This window comes from Myxine glutinosa, chromosome 2 (assembly GCF_964187855.1).
Source record: "Myxine glutinosa chromosome 2, kmMyxGlut1.1, whole genome shotgun sequence".
NCBI lineage: Eukaryota > Metazoa > Chordata > Myxini > Myxiniformes > Myxinidae > Myxine > Myxine glutinosa.
The window spans coordinates 219,505,627-219,523,362 of NC_136262.1; positions in this window are offsets into that span (position 1 = coordinate 219,505,627).

A 17,736-nucleotide genomic window follows, 5' to 3' on the forward strand; every position below is an offset into this window, starting at 1 on the left:
TATGCCAGGAAGAGAATGACAGACACACTTTTTATTGTGAGGCAGTTGCAGGAGAAGTACATGGAGAAGAGGAACAAGTTTCTTGGGTTTCTGGATCTGGATAAAGCATTCGATAGGGTTCCACGTGAAGTAGTGACATGGGCATTGAGGAAGTTAGGAGTGGAGGAATGGTTGATCAGAGTAGTGATGGCAATGTACAAAAGAGCGCGCACAGCTGTAAGGATGAAGGACGGGAACGGTGGTGAGTTTGAGGTGAAGGTGGGAGTGCATCAGGGGTCGGTACTAAGTCCACTTCTATTTGTAGCTGTGATGGAGGTGTTGGCTCGGAACGTAAAGGAGGGTTTACCGTGGGAGTTGTTGTATGCAGATGATCTGGTGTTGATTGCAGCAAGTATGGATGGACTGAAGGAGAAGATGAACAAGTGGAAGGAATGTATTGAGCCAAAAGGTCTGAAGGTGAATATTGGAAAAACGAAGGTGATGGCAAGTGGTAAAGCATGTGGTGAGGTGGAAAGAACTGGGACGTGGCCATGTGCTGTGTGCAGGAAGTGTCGGAGTGAATTCCATTCAATGTACAATGTGCGCTGAGTGGTTTCATCAAAAATGTAGTGGTTTGAGAGTCATTAACCAGTGGCAGCTACATTCAAGTGTAAGGTGTGCACAGAGGGAGCTGCAGATGGAGGAAATGTTGAGTTGGATCATGGAGACTGCATGAAGCTGGAAGGTGTGAAAACATTGTTACCTAGGAGACATGCTGAATGGAGAAGGTGGATCCGACTCGGAAACGGTTGCCAGAGAGATGTGCATGGAAGACGTTTCGGGAACTGAGTGGCGTGCTGACGAGGAGGGGTGTCGTTGAAGCTGAAGGGAAAGGTGTATGCTGCATGTGTGAAGTGTTATGATTTATGGGAGCGAGATGTGGGTAATGAACGTAGAGCAGCAACGAAGGCTGGAAAGGGTGGAAATGCGAATGGCTCTGGGTGTGTGGAGTATCGTTGAGAGGGAGGAAGACAAATGATGAATTGAGAAAGATGATGGGAATAGAGCCTGTGATTGATGCTGTGAAGAGGAACAGGTTGTGATGGTTTGGTCATGTGTTGAGGAAGGATGAAAGTGACTGGTTGAGAAGAGTGATGGAAATGAATGTAGAAGGACGTGGAGGACGGGGAAGACCGAGAGACTTGGCTAAAGATGGTCGAAGAAGAAATGCGGACAAGGGGAGATGCAGAAAATAGGGCAAAATGGAGAAGATTGTCATGGGGACTGCAAGGCTAACCCCTGCTCTTGCAGGGAAAATGGCCTTAAAATGCCTGTTTGTTGTTGTATGTTGAACCTTGTACTCAAACCACGACTTTGCACTAATGTCAACTCTAACCACCTGCATCTTCCTGCAATGTTTCAGGCCAATGCTTTCTATTCAATAACTTTGCATCTTTGCATGTGTTTTATAGTTCTGTGTAGGATAGTATGCTCACTGCAAGTGAGGTGCCTTAAGTTTGATTCCTGGATAGGGTAAATTCCTCTAGTTTCCATTTACCAAATGCCTCCAGCAGCAAGTGACTTAGTCGATTGGTGACTTAGTGCTGGGACACGGAGCAAAAACTCCGGGGCAGATCCAGGCTTGGTAATTTTGGTGACTTTGCCAGGGCCCACATCTGCTCTCAGATAAGTTTGCAATTTTTAAAACTTTTCTATTTTATTTTATCGTAGTCATGTTCACCATGAAGTGAGTGAGAATTTGTATGAAACCCCTCCCCCCCACCCCTCCCTCTTTCCCATTTCTGCTATGCATGAGCAATCCGCTATTTATATAGTGCATGCATTTTACTTTTACAAAGCAGGCAGGAGACTTGAATTATGTTAAGCACGTGAAACCCCAGCAAACATTTGTCGGGATAAACTAGCGTGCAGTGTAACTAACTGAAGAGAAACAGGCACTGAAACAGACTTTTTAATTAAACTAAAGATTATGAACCTGGTGAAAATCATCCGGAACCAATGATATACAGGTGGCAAAATATGACTAGTGCAGGAAAGCACATCAAATCAAATAATTTAATGTAGATAATGGTAAATTAAAGGTTTCCTGGAGCATTGGATATTTTATTCGTAGCAGTCGTCCGGTCTTAGCTGTGCTGGTATGGGATTTTTGCCCGCACCAGCTTTCAATATTTCCTCAGTAGTGGCATGAAAGATGGTGCCCTGTTTTGTCCATTGCGGACAAGCCCTGCTTTAACCAATCTTGCAGGTTCAGAGAAAGTTTGGCTGATTTTGAAATCTGCTTTTTTTTCTTTCTTTTTTTTAAATACAAGATCGAGTCTCGTAAAAGAGCGAACATTAATCACACAAAGACAAACCGACACATAAAACATATAACATCAGGAGCGGTAGACAAGATGGGGAGGGGGAATGACACAAACACAACATTTGCGAGCAGGGACCGAGAGACATGGAGACATGGAGACATGGAGACATGGAGAGATCTGTGAGAGGGAGAGGGCTTTGGGGGGGGGGGCATGGGAAGGGAGGGGGGTGGGAGAGGTATACAACATATGGACACTGCCAGGACTTCCAGGAAAGAAGTTGGAATTTCAAACAAGGTGGATCTGGGGTGAATTAGCGTGGGTAGAAAAGATCAAGGTTTTGGATGGGGGAAGATAAGAGATGGTGGTGAACAGCTGTTTTAAAGACCTGGAGGGAGGAGTGGGATTGAAGGGAGTGAGGGAGTTTGTTCCAGAGGTGGGAGAAAAGAGGAATGAGAGAAGGTGAGCAGAGCCGAGATTTCGGCAGTTTAACCATCAGAGGGTTGCTGGCAGATCTTGTGCGACCTGTAGGAATATTTGGGGGACAGGGCACAGAGGTGGGGGTGCAAGGCCGGAGAGGAGTCGGAAGAAGACAAAGACCACCTGCCTGCGGTGAGTGAGTGAAAGGCCCTCAGAGATAGCTTCATCGCAGGAGATTCCAATAATTCTGAAAGCTTTGGTTTCAACAGCGTGAAGCCGAGCTAGGTGTGAGGCAGGAGCACCGGCCCATAGGGGAGAACAGTATTCCATTGAGCTGCGGATGAAAGCCTTGTATGTGGTGAGGAGCTCAGGTGTGCCGAGGAAGGACTTCGCATGACGGAGGATGCCCAGTCGGCGACTGGCTTTGGAGGCCAGCTTGGAAATGTGGTTTTCCCAAGAAAGATCATGGCAGATAGTGAGACCCAAAAGCTTGAGCGACAGAACTTCTTGGAGAGGATTGTTGAGAAAGTAGATGGGAGGGTTGTCCAGTCGATCTTTTCGGAGAGACATAGTAAGAGTGTGAGATTTGTCAGGATTGAAAGACATGTTCCACTTGTTTGACCAGTTTGTGATTTTGTCCAAGTCTTCAGAGTGAGGCTGCAGACTGCCGATCTGAGGGAAGAGGAATGGAGCGGCAGAGTGGTCATCAGCAAAGAGATAGAGGATTTTCCAGAGTCGGAGAGATCATTGATAAAGACCAGAAAAAGCACAGCTTCAAATAACGAAGCATATTTTACATTAAATTGTGTATGCTGAAGTACAGTACTGCAATAGATCTATGCTACACGTGCTGGCCAATCCTGTTGCTTGCTACTCAGAGCAACTGTGTGCACCTGCATCCTTTCTGTGACCTGGTAATGTAATCTCAAAAAAACAAAAAAAAGGCAAATATATTCGTGCTTTCTTGGAGCATAATCTGAAAATTAATGCAACACTTCATTTAATGTCTTTTTTTTTTTTTTTTTTTTTTTTCTCGGGGACCAAGTGGCATGCTGACGGAGGGGTGTCGTTGAAGCTGAAGGGAAAGGTGTGTGCTGCGTGTGAGGTTATGATTTATGGAAGTGAGACATGGGTAATGAATGTAGAGCAGCAACAAAGGCTGTAAAGGGTGGAAATGCGAATGGTTTGGTGGATGTGTGGAGTATCGTTGAGAGGAAAACAAATGATGAATTGCGAAAGATGATGGGAATAGAGCCTGTGATGGATGCTGTGAAGAGAAACAGTTTGAAATGGTTTGGTCATGTGCTGAAGGATGAAAGTGACTGGTTGAGAAGTGATGGAAATGAATGGAGAAGGAAGTAGAGGACGGGGAAGACCGAGACTTGGCTAAAGATGGTCAAAGAAGAAATGTGGGCAAGGGGAGATGCCGAAAATTTGGCAAAATGGAGAAGATTATTATGGGGACCACAAGGCAAACCCCTGCTCTTGCAGGGAAAATGGCCTTAAAATGCATGTTGTATTTAATGTGACAGGAACGTTTCCAAGTTAATGGGTGAACCTGCCTTGACTGTGCGAAAGGGTAACTTGCGAGTTTGGGTACATCACCCGGTGACTGGTTTTCAGGCATCGGTTCTGCCATTGCAGATAATGAATTGCCGCTGGTATTGGATATTCTTTGACATCAGGTTACATTGCATGCTGCTGCAATGTAGTTGCTGTATGGGTATGTGCTCTGACACATTCCCATGCATGTGTATGAATGGCAATTTTGCTAAGGTTGGCAATTTTTAATTTTTTTCTATTTTTGAGATCGTAATCACAATCTATCCTTGCTCTTTGAAGTGCATAAACTTGGTTTTATTGCATTTGTGATGTAATCTGGGTTTTTTTTTTTAAAGTACTGGTCCACCAATTCCATCTGAAGATTAGCTTTTATCACGAATTTCCCCCCCCCCCCCCCCCCACACATTTAATTGTAAAGTACTTTTCAACTCTGCCAAATTCCTCAACGATAAGTAGTTTTGTTTTTTTGTCACTTTTGCTGTTTATTTTGCTGTCTGTTTACTGTGTGCTCCGAGTTTGGTTTTGTTTTAATATTTTTGCCAATTAGAGTATTGACTTTTTGTGCCAGGTTTTTGAGGCCAATATTTACCTTGAGTCCATGATCGTCTTTTCTCCCTCCAGCTATTTTGGTTTTTCCACAGTCCGCATACGTCTCATTCAAATCCTCTGTTGTACCCTTGTTTAGTGTCTTTAAAATTTTTTTTTAAATTAATGCCATGAACAAACTTTAGTCACAACATAAATATAAATTGTGCCAAATTTGGTCACAGTCCCATCAGCGGTTTTGGAGAAGTTTCAAGTGTTTATGGATGGACGACGTGCCATCGCATAAGCTCCCCTGAACTTCGTTCCAGGTGAGCTAATAATAAATAAAACAAAACTTAACAGAGGCCAAAGAAGACTTAAAAGGAAATTAAAGCCGTTTAAAAAGGATAAAGCATGGATATGTAGCGATTAGAGGAGAGGAAGCGTGACGGGAGGGGGAATAGTGGTGGAGAGGGCTACTTTTGATGGCTTTTCCTATTCTTTTGGGTAGTTATTCACCTCGCCAGAGGAGAGGGTATTGCACTTGAGTCCGTTTGTTTGTCCGCACAGAATAAATATGATTTTCTCTGCAACCTTTGGTCCGATTCACAGGAAGTTTTCACCAAAGGTGCAACTCCACCTGAATATATATATATATATATATATATATATATTTAATGATAGTTATGACGTCATATGTCACGTGTTTTGGCCGCCATCTTGGAAAAACCAAAAAAAACCTTTGCACATCTTGGAAAGCACTGAATAGAAACCATTGAGGCATGGCTTATTGTAAAGAACTCCATGTGGAATAAAATGTTAATGTCAGGTGCTTCCATTATGACGTCATAATTCGACAAGTACAAAACTTCATCCGAACAAGATGAAATTTCTTTAACATGTAGGCATAAATTGGAGAAAAATAATTGACGTCATCGGTCACGTGGTTCGGCCGCTATATTTGTTTTAACACAAAAGCCTTAAAAACCACATCCTGGCGAGGGTCTGCAGTTTCTGATTGCTCTTTCTTGTTCTTTCTTGTAATGTGTAAATCTGAAATGAAAGAAAAATAAATGCAATAACCATGCTTTCAAAAAAAAAAAAAATTATGTTCAACCTGTAACAGAATATTTCTTGTGAATAGGGATTTCAATAAAACGGCACTACATTTCCTGTGCTCACACCAATCACCTAACCCTTGGCCCTGTGATGCAAGAGCACCCTCCTTTGGCTTGAAATCCAACAAAGTAATGTCTACTTTCAGTGCAAGAGCCCAAGGGATTGCTTGGTTTGCAATCGTCCTTCATGGCCAGGTATCCAGTTTTTTTTGGAATATCGTGATTGACTTTGGAATATTGTTGCGGTTTGGGGAAACAGCTGATAATTTATGGCAACCACCACACAGCTCCCTTAGAATAGTTATTTCATACCAGAACATTATCTTCGACCCTTCCCATTATTTTGGGTTTGTATGTCTATGCGTTGGGGAGGGAAAGACCAGGCCCTCCACTCATAAGAGATAATTAGCCAGGCAGTTGCATTCAATGTCTTGAAAGACAGACCAAAGACCATTGGGATATGCACCAGGTAAACATCCTTTTTGAGAGGGCTTTAGAAGGGGAAGTACGAAGTTATTCGTGCACGGCAGCCGCAGGTGCGGGAGGGAACGGAGGCTAACGGTACTACTGTACGGAACGGTACTACTGCCTGTGGACCGTGCCAACTTGAAGAATGTGGCAATCCACATAAGTTTCTTCCGGAGAAGTCGGAGGATGCCGATGAATAGCGACTAACTGTATAAGACAACAAATGCCTAATGGGCTGGTAAACCTGGCTTACTGGATTACCTGATTACTTTGTGCTTATTTAAGTAATTTTGATGATTTCCTGGGTGCCTTAAACCTAGGTATACACACTGAAAAATCTCTCTAGGTTGACTACTATTCGACAGAGCCATTTTAGTGGATCAGGATGTCACCTTGAGATGCCATCTTGGACTTGTCAATAAATAATTAACTGATGGTAATTTTATTGATTCAATTGGATTCCTTGGGCCCTAAAATCTAGGGTTGGACACCAAAACCACCTTTCTAGGTTGAATAATAATTGAGATATGGCCATTTTAAGCTCCGGCGGCCATCTTGGACGCCATCTTGAAAATGACCCCTTTCCGGAAGTCAGATGTTACTAGATTTTTAGTATGTTATTTAGCATGCCCAATGTGGTACCAGAATCCATTGAAAAACCTTTTGTATCAATTTTTTGGGGTTTAGGTGAGTTTTTTTCGTATATTGACCCTACTAAAGGGACATTCCATAGTTTGTAGAAAATGTCGACCAATAGAAAAGAAGGGACATTCAAAAAATATCTCATGTGCATGCTGGATTACCCTTGTGTCCTTAGGAGGAACCAAGTAATGCTCTAGAAAAGTTCAAACAAAGGGGCGCCCTACAAATATAGGTTAAAACCCATCAGTACGTAAAGTTTTCTGTGTACCTTGAAAACGAAAACACATAACATAATGTGCATGTGTGAAATCTAATTTGTTAAAAAAATTAATAAAGATAGTATGTACTATGTACCAACTAATTGCAGACATGTTGGGTGTGATGTAGTCTTTGGGACAAGCACGATGTGTGTACACATTATAGCCTACTAGCAGAAGTACCCGGCATTGCCGGGCGGGGTGAGGGGAGGGAGGGGAACGGGGGGGGAGGGGAGAAGAGGAGGGATGGGGAGGGTGGGGGATGGGGGAGGGGGAGGGTGAGGGATGGGGAGGGGTGAGGGGGGGAGGGTGAGGGATGGGAGGGTGAGGGGGGAGAGGGTGAGGGATGGGAGGGTGAGGGGAGGGGGGGAGTGGAGGAGGGGTGGTAGGGGGGGAGGGAGGGAGGGGGGAGGACAGAGGGGGATGGAGGGGAGGGCCAGTCAACAATGACGTTGCAGTTCTCATGGTCGGAGAGCAGCACAACAATCGTGACATCGTCCTGCATCTTCGCAAGAGCACGAAGCGGATTTTGGAGACTCACCGATCCTGTGACCCACGCCCTCCAGTACCGGCGTTGCCGGGCGGGGGAAGGGAGACCCGTACATTCCCAACCCGGACATTCGCCCTCTCGACTCGAGCTCGTATTCGATTCGTATTCGAAATCGAAAGGGGAAATCCTTCGTATTCGAATTCGTAAACACGAAATATGAATTAAAATTCAATTCATATCGCACAAAATCGACACAAAACACGATCGCATAAAGGTGAAAAAGCGCAATCGCTTTTCGCCCTGAATTACGTGCAAACGTGTGACGTGGGACGGGATGGAACATCACGTGATCGCTCTGAGCGAATCAGCGAGCTGCTCGCACTGGCTGAGATTAGCGGGTACTTCGCTGAAATGCGCTGAGGTAAATATGAATAAAAAATATGGATCTCGTCAAATATTGTCTCGGCCATGTTCTTCCCAGGCTCAATGGCCATGTCTATGCCAAATATCAAGCACGTGAGCCTCTCCGTTTCGGAGTCTATCGGTAACATTACACACACACACACACACACACACACACACACACACACACAAACTGTGTTTTATATATACTAGGGCGTGCCCGCACGTACGTGCTTGCCCGTACGTGCTTGCCCGTACGTGCGTGCAAAAAAACATGCGTGCAAACAACAACAACAAAAAGAAACTTTGAAACCACGTGGCAGTAACGACCACAGAACCCCCCCCCCTCTATTTACATGAAATGGTTTGGTCCATTCGCAAAGCCAAAGCGAACGGCTTGCGAGTACGGTGACCATACCTTGGGAACCACTTGTCCGATTAATTTCAAACCTTGAAAAGGCACATCCTCGGGTCCCCAGCAATATACCTGGCAAGTTTCAAGTATATCGGACCGGTAGTTGTCGAGAAACAGCGGTCGCATACAGACAGACACACACACACACACACACACACACAGAGAGATTGCTGGAATTATATAGAGATATAGATAGGCAACAATTAGATTAGATGAAAGTATTGTACACATGTGTAGTGCAGCCTATTTTACCAATCCCTTTTGGACCATAATTACACATTACATAAACTTGCAAGTGTTGACATTGCAGACATATTGGACAAACGTGATATATACATGATGAATACTGATGATAATTAGAGATGATGGATGAATTGTATATGTACACCTACTTCTGCCATGGAATAGAAAACTAAAATTATGTTTGGCATTTTACAGAAAAATGAAAGACTGCGAAGAGGTCCCTTTGAAATCAAGAGATTGTAACTGCATTGAAAATACATTTACTTCTTCATGCAGGTGTATGAATCAAATTAGTGCCCCTTTATATGAACGTTTCTAGAGCATTACTTGGTTCCTCCTAAGAACACAAGGGTAGTCAGCATGCACACGAGATTTTTGTAATGCCCCTTATTTTGTATTGTTAGACATTTTTTACAAGCTATGGAATGTCCCTTCTTTTCTATACTTTGCCACATGGCACCCCATATAAAAGGGACTTTTCTATGCCCCTGGCATTTCTCACAGGATACATTTTAAATACGAACAAAATGCCTTTGTTCGTCATACAAAACTTTATTGAAGACGATATAAAAGACTTGAAAAAGTAAAGGGGAAAATAATATTCAACCGAAATTGGAATCAAACTCACAATCCCCAGCTTGGGAGTCTGATCATTTATACATTAGGCCATTGAGCCAGCACGTTAGAATTAAAAAAAATATATATATATATATTGTTGTGGTTTTTGGAATAAAGGCAAACCCCCCCCTTTTAGTTAGTTGCACCACACCATGTAGCCTCGCTTAGTTCAGTTATTTCTTATTGAATGTTAAGTATAGTCTCCTTTCCGGTGTTAGTATGCGTTGAGACAGGTGAGTAAGGGTAGGCCTCATTGGGCCTGGGATGCCATGTGCTAGGACAAGTCTAGGAGGCCCGAGGGAGGAGCTAAAGGGGAGTGGCCAGCAACGGCGGCCAGGGGAGGTGCTTGGAACATTCTGGTGGGACTCTGGGGGGGGGGGGGGGGCTATAAAACCCGCTCCGGGTCCCCCAACTCCCTCTATGCCCCCGAACTCTCGAAGTGAGAAGGTGTGGTCAAGTCTCTCGGTGGTGGACGTGTCTCTGTGTGCCGAGATCGCTCTCTCTCTCTGCCCCAAACAAAAGAAGCTCTCATCGCTCTCTCTGTAGTCAGTGTTCTGCCCCTGCTCTCAGCTGCCCCTGTGATAAACGCTCTCGCCATAGCGTTTATGCGCTTTCGCCATTCCCTCCCCCCTCCACCCTACCCCTTCTCCCCTCCCCCCTCCCCTTCCCCCCTCCTCCCTCCCACCCCCCCCATCCCACCCCCCTCACCCTCCCATCCCTCCCCCTCCCCCTCCCCATCCCCCCTCACCCTCCCATCCCTCACCCTCCCCCCTCCCCTCCCCCTTCCCATCCCTCCCACCCCCACCCCTCCCCCTCCCATCCCTCACCCTCCCCCTCCCCATCCTCCCTCTTCTCCCCTCTCCCCCTCCCCCTCTTCTCCACCTCTCCCCCTCCCCCTCCCCCTCTTCTCCCCTCCTCTTCTCCCCTCCCCTCCCCCGCCCGGCAATGCCGGGTACTTCTGCTAGTAGGCTATAATGTGTACACACATCGTGCTTGTCCCGAAGACTACATCACACCCAACATGTCTCTCCCGGGGCCATATACTCCAACGATCTCCCTGCCTGGGCTCCCTGCACGTGCGCGTTTGCCTCGTTAACTTCGGGACACGCTGGGCGGATTCCGGTGCGGGCACGACCGAGGCCGACGTCCCGGCTACGAACATCACAAAGGGGAACGCCCAACGAGCTGTCCGGGGGGAACTGCACGGAGTGGCTGCGCTGTGAGCGCGTCCTTCTTCTTCATCCTTTTCCCCGCGTGAGTGAGAGGGCCATTGTCTGGGTTTATTAGGTTACGGACGGTTAAGTTTCTGCCCTGTGTCTCTTTACTCTGATCATTGTACATTTATAATAAACCTGTGTTCTTTGCTTCCATTTGGCCGTTCACGTCTTTTCCCAATTGGCCTCACATTGCACGAAATAAAACCGCTGGATCGGGTCGGTAATAATTAACGGCATGAGTCACGTGACATGTAAACCGCTCAGGCGTATCATACCAGCGTGACTCGTGCGAGGTTCAGCCCCCGTCCTCGGGGTGGCGTGTGTATCGAAGGTACTTGGGTATTTGACCAGAGACCCTTCCGCACGCTCGCTACGGGGTTGGCGGCTGGAATTGCTTAGCAATCCCCCCCACGAGTGCAAAGTGGGGAGCGGCCTCGTGGACTCGAAGCTCGAGGGGGAGAAGGGTTTAACCCCTTTTAGTATGTCGACGGGTTCGAGACCCGCAACAATATTTTAAAATGGTATAAAGTGTATATATATATATATATATATCATCCTTCCGAGGTCGGCAAATTGAGTACCAGCTTGCTGGAATGAATGATCCTGGTGTGGCGGACACAAAAGCCCACTGGCGTGGTGACATCATTCCACGCACCAAGTGGGCGGTGGCCACGCCCGAGGGGTAGGCGTGGCCTCATGATATACACCGGGCGACCAGCCCGGAACAGTTCAGTGTTACAGTGTGCTCTTACAATAAAGATGTTTATAAGTTACCGCTTGTCCGCTTCCTCCTTGCTCACAAGCAGCGCGCGTAACGCCGCGCTTTACTGGTGACCCTCGACGTTGGATCTGCCGTAGCGATCCTTCCGAACACGACGCCATTGCAATGGCCAACGACGAGGCAATGGCGATTCAACTTCACGCATTTTGGGAGGCCCAGGCCGAAGTCTGGTTCGTTCAAGCCGAAGCCCAATTTCAGCTTCGGCGCCTCACCAACGACGACCTGCGCTACTGCCATGTCGTCGCCTCCCTCGGGCCCGGCACGGCCGCTCGAGTTGTGTCCGTCCTTCGCCACCCACCGGACGGCCACAAGTACGAGGCACTCAAGCGGCTACTCCTAGCCACGTTCGGCCTCACAGACGACGCACGGGCCGACCGCCTCCTGGATCTCCCCGAGCTCGGTGAGACGCGCCCGTCGGTCCGAATGGACCATATGCTGTCACTGTTGGGCGACGAAGCCCCCGGTTCGCTATTCCGGGCGCTTTTCCGGCGCCTACTTCCAGCGCATGTTCGCCTCGCGTTGGCCGGGACCGAGCTAACGGAACCCCGAGCATTGGCGGCCCAGGCGGACAGGTACTTCGCCGCTTCGGACACGCGGGCGAGCGTCGGCGTGGCCGTCACGGCCCTCGACGCTGATGTTCAGCAGCATGTTCCACAGCATCCGCTTCTACAGCATGCTGATGTTCAGCAGCACGCTGATGTTCAGCAGCACGCTGATGTTCAGCAGCACGCTGATGTTCAGCAGCACGCTGATGTTCAGCAGCATGCTGCTGATGTTCAGCAGCACGCTGATGTTCAGCAGCATGCTGATACGCACCTCGTCAACGCCGCCACGCTCCGCCCACCGCCGCGGCGAAAACCGCCACCGTGGGGAAACCCGCCAACTCCACCGGCCTGGCGGAGCCAGCCGCGCTCCTCCAGCTCCACCACCTGGTGCTGGTTCCACGCCATGTTCGGCCACGAAGCTCGGCGGTGTCATCCGCCGTGCTCCTTCAACGGGTCGGGAAACGCCCGGGCCGGCACTCAATAGTGGTGATGAGCGCCGGCCGTTCGAGCAGCCTGCTGTTCATACCGGCACCATGGTCCGCGGCGCAGCAGCGCTCCGCTCTGCAAGAGACCGCCCAGAGGTTCGCCCCGGTGCCAACGGCATGCCACGGGCACCCACCGACGCACGTCGCCCCGGAGCTTCGCACGGCGGAGTACGTCTTCGTCCGCCACGATGCCCATCGGACACCACTGCGGCCCCCGTACGACGGGCCTTTCCGCGTGCTGGAGACCGGGGCGAAGCACTTCACCCTGGACATCGGCGGTACTCCTGACCGCGTTTCGGTAGACCGCCTCAAGCCGGCCCACCTCGATGTGGACCATCCACCGCCAGTGGCCCGACCCCCACGTCGGGGCCGCCCTCCTGCGGGCGGACCCCCGGCACCGCCCAGCCCCGCCGCCCCCCGGTCTTGCACCCATCCCAGGGGCAGCCAGGGGCATCCCACCTGGCATCCCTGCACCCCGGACGCCGCCGATCGCCAGGGGGCGCTTCGGCCGGGTCATTCGTCTGCCCCGCAAACTGGTCCTCCAGGTGCGCGGGAATTCTGGGGGGGCGCGTGTGGCGGACACAAAAGCCCACTGGCGTGGTGACATCATTCCACGCACCAAGTGGGCGGTGGCCACACCCGAGGGGTAGGCGTGGCCTCATGATATACACCGGGCGACCAGCCCGGAGGCCGGAACAGTTCAGTGTTACAGTGTGCTCTTACAATAAAGATGTTTATAAGTTACCGCTTGTCCGCTTCCTCCTTGCTCACAAGCAGCGCGCGTAACGCCGCGCTTTACTGGTGTGTACCCCGGTTTAGAATAGGTACACCGTATCCCTGCTCATCGTAAGAGGCGACTCAGGGTTGGCGTCAGGAAAGGCATCCGGCCATAAAAACTGCCTCCAAAAGGGAACCATGAGGTCATGGGGCCTGCAAGGCTAACCCCTGCTTTAGGCCATGGGGCCTGCAAGGCTAACCCCTGCTTTAGCGGAGAAAAATGGCCTCAAAACGATCATTCATTCATTCATTCAGTAGAAGCCGAGAAACGAATTTTCATTCCCCATGTTAAAGCTGCATACAGAGAAACGATCCCTTATCTATATTATAATAGCCGTAGATGATTCTGTCTGTCTGTCTGTCTGTCTATCTGTTGGGTGTCTGTCCGGGGTGTGGCTTACTCGGTTTGCAGAGTAGCTCCACCCATTCTGGGAGTGGCTATAAACAAATATCCACCATTTTATTAACTCGCATAGCTTTGAGTCCTGTTTTGTAGGCCCGTGGTGTCTTGCTCTCCCCCAGTTTTATTTCAAATCAAATTCGATAAATCATTTCATTTTTCACAGTCGCTAACATAGTTTTAGACTCGGTTGAAAAAAAACGGGAAGAAAATCCGATGAAAGTTGCCGTTTATAGAACGAAATGAATTCTCAAAGGCCTGTAACTTCAAGGCCATTGAGTCTCTCTCACGCCTTTATCTCCAATCTAACTCACCATATGATTTCATTTTTATCGATGGTTTTACTTTTAGACTCGGTGTCAGCAATAATTGAGAACAATCCACACACGCGGGAAAATGCAGAGATATATTTTTTAAAATCGCGTCATGGTGTATCATACACCGCCCAACATGACACCGCCGGCAATGTGTCGATATATATTAAAAATTCGCTTTTGCTTTTCCGTTATGATATATTACTATTTCGTTTGATGATAGTCGTCACAAAAACGTCAACAATGATGCCGACATATATTTCTTCGTTTTTATTTCATTCAACATATTAGCCGGAAGTAAAATATGTTTCAGGAAATTACCGAGAGATATTTCTTCGTTTTTTTTATTAGTTATGTGCGCATACACTTTAAATAGGTTTATTTGAAATCTTTAATTTTCCACAAACATTCCACACACGCGGGAAAATGCAGAGATATCTTTTTAAAAATCGCGTCATGGTGTATCATACACCGCCCAACATGACACCGACGGCAATGTGTCGATATCTATTTTAAATTCGATATATCATTTCATTTTTCACAGTCGCTAACATAGTTTTAGACTCGGTTGAAAAAAAACGAGAAGAAAATCCGATGAAAGTTGCCGTTTATAGAACGAAATGAATTCTCAAATGCCTGTACCTTCAAGGCCATTGAGTCTCTCTCACGCCTTTATCTCCAATCTAACTCACCATATGATTTCATTTTTATCGATGGTTTTAGAGTCGGTGTCAGCAATAATTGAGAACATTCCACACACGTGGGAAAATGCAGATATATTTTTTAAAATCGCGTCATGGTGTATCATACACCGCCTAACATGACACCGACGGCAACGTGTCGATACATATTAAAAATTCGATATATCATTTCATTTTTCACAGTCGCTAACATAGTTTTCGACTCGGTTGAAAAAAAACGGGAAGGAAATCCAATGAAAGTTGCCGTTTATAGAACGAAATGAATTCTCAAACGCCTGTAACTTCAACTTCAAGGCCATTGAGTCTCTCTCATGCCTTTATCTCCAATCTAACTCACCATATGATTTCATTTTTATCGATGGTTTTGGACTCGGTGTCAGCAATAATTGAGAACATTCCACACACGCGGGAAAATGCAGAGATATATTTTTAAAAATCGCGTCATGGTGTATCATACACCGCCCAACATGACACCGACGGCAACGTGTCGATATATATTAAAAATTCGCTTTTGCTTTTCCGTTAAGATATATTACTTTTTCGTTTGATGACAGTCGTCACAAAAACGTCAACAATGATGCCGACATATATTTCTTCGTTTTTATTTAATTCAACATTATTAGCCGGAAGTAAAATATGTTTCAGGAAATTACCGAGAGATATTTCTTCGTTTTTTAAAATTAGTTATGTGCGAATACACTTTAAATAGGTTTATTTGAAATCTTTAATTTTCCACAATATAATTTACTTGCCATTTATCATTTGATGATTACGAGACAAATTCCTCTTGAGGATCGTGACAATTCATGCGCTGCGTGGAAACTTCTATTTCCAAAATGAATGAGACGATCGATGAAGAACGCAGACTTGAACAGGATGCAGCAAGAAAACGAATGAGACGGGCGAACGAGTCCATCGACGAACGTCAATGCAAACTTGCGGGGTCACCCGTGGGAATCCCACGGGCATGGATGTGTGTGACATTTCGACATATTGAGTTAGATGCTGCACATTCATTTTTACAAAATGGTTACTGGCAAGTCATCAGATCCAGAAATGGTGTAAAAACCACCGTTTAGAGGCCATTTTTCCCCGCAAAGCGGGGGTTGGCCTTTTCGGGGACCGTGGTAGTTGTTGTTTTTTTGTCCCCTTTTTGAAGCAATGTTTTACGGCCGGATGCCCTTCCTGACGCCAACCCTTTTTGCCGCCTTCAACGACAAACAGGGAATTACCAGTGAACTGGTACTCAATTAGCCGACCTCGGAAGGATGACAGGCTGAGTCAACCCCCCTGGCATTAATTCGGCGATCGACCGAGATTCGAACCCAGGATCCTAAGCCGGCACCCTAGCCGCTAGCCCAACATCAGAAATGGTGTCATGAACACAATTTATTTACGCACAAGCACAAAAGCAAGACGGGCCGATTTCCGATTCCGACGGGCCGACGGGCGAGACGGGCCGATTTCCGATTCCGACGGGCCGATTTGGAGCAAGAAAAAGAACGAGACGGGAGAAAAAGGAGAGAAACGAGACGGGAAAAGCCGATTGGAGAGGCGAGTGAGGCGCGATTGGAGAGGAGTGTGAGGCGCGATTGGAGAGGAGTGTGAGGCACGATTGGAGAGGAGTGTGAGGCGTGATTGGAGAGGAGTGTGAGGCACGATTGGAGAGGAGTGATTGGAGGGGAGTGTGAGGCACGATTGGAGAGGAGTGTGAGGCACGATTGGAGAGGAGTGTGAGGCGCGATTGGAGAGGAGTGTGAGGCGCGATTGGAGAGGAGTGTGAGGCGCGATTGGAGAGGCGTGTGAAGGATTGGAGAGGAGAGGAGTGTGAGGGATTGGAGAGGTGAGGGATTGGAAAGGAGAGGGATGTGAGGGTTTGGAGAGGAGAGGAGTGCTAGGTGGAGAGAGGAGAGTGTCAGGTGGAGACAGGAGAGTGTCAGGTGGAGACAGGAGAGTGTCAGGTGGAGAGGAGTGAGGGGTCACATATTATGTGAAATAAATAAATTGTGTTCATCACACCATTTCTGGATCTGATGACTTGCCAGTAACCATTTTGTAAAAATGAATGTGCAGCATATAACTCAATATGTCGAAATGTCACACACATCCATGCCCGTGGGATTCCCACGGGTGACCCCGCTAGTACTTATATATAAAGGGAGGGGTGCTTTGTGCCTCCCTTGGATTAGATTTTGGTTTAGGTCCGAATCCAGACCTGGCCTATTAGTGGATACAAAACATAAACTGTTCAGCCTGGCAGGGGTGTGCTCTCTGCCGAGTGACATTCTCGTTTGCATTTTTGGACGAACCCACAAGGTAATGATAGACAGCAGTTTTGAAGCACTGAAGTGAGGACGACACAATGGACACATAGGTGGATGTCTATAATGCAAAGGTAGGGGTGTGTTCAGTTAAAGTTGTGTTCCCCAACGAACAGAGGGAGTGAGGGCCGGCGGGGGGAGGGGTGGAGGAGAGGAGGAGGGGGATCGCTTCATACATCTCTTCAAAAAATATATACTGTATCTCCAAAACATTTCATGATTGTTCCTATTTAACACGAAGCGAGCTATCTAGGGCTTGCCAAGCCATCCGTTCCTTAACAACGGTTTCAATGGAGTGCTTGCTTGAGTGCTTAAGCCACTTGGCGAGCACTCTACAAGAAACTTTGTAAATGAACACCAGATTCAGAAGTCTGCACAAATTGTCTAGCTCCAGAACGTGTTCAGCAAATATCTCGCAGAATAGACCTTGTACTTGATGATATCACATCAAGGTGGAATTAAGAAATGTGGTTTCGGCCCTCAGTATGCCTTGGTCTATGATATGATGACTCTTCTATTTACATATAACATATGATGCCAATCCCAGCTGTGTACAAAGTGGTCTGGAGATTCTTGCTCTTCTCGAGACGCTTTGTTTGATGATTTGATCTCGCCATTTAATTTATTTATTTTCTCTCGTTTTGTGATATCTTGTTTTTATATTTTGTGGACATCGTCCTTCAGATCGTCCTTCAGTATTTGAGGGATGAAACAACAACAACAACAACACC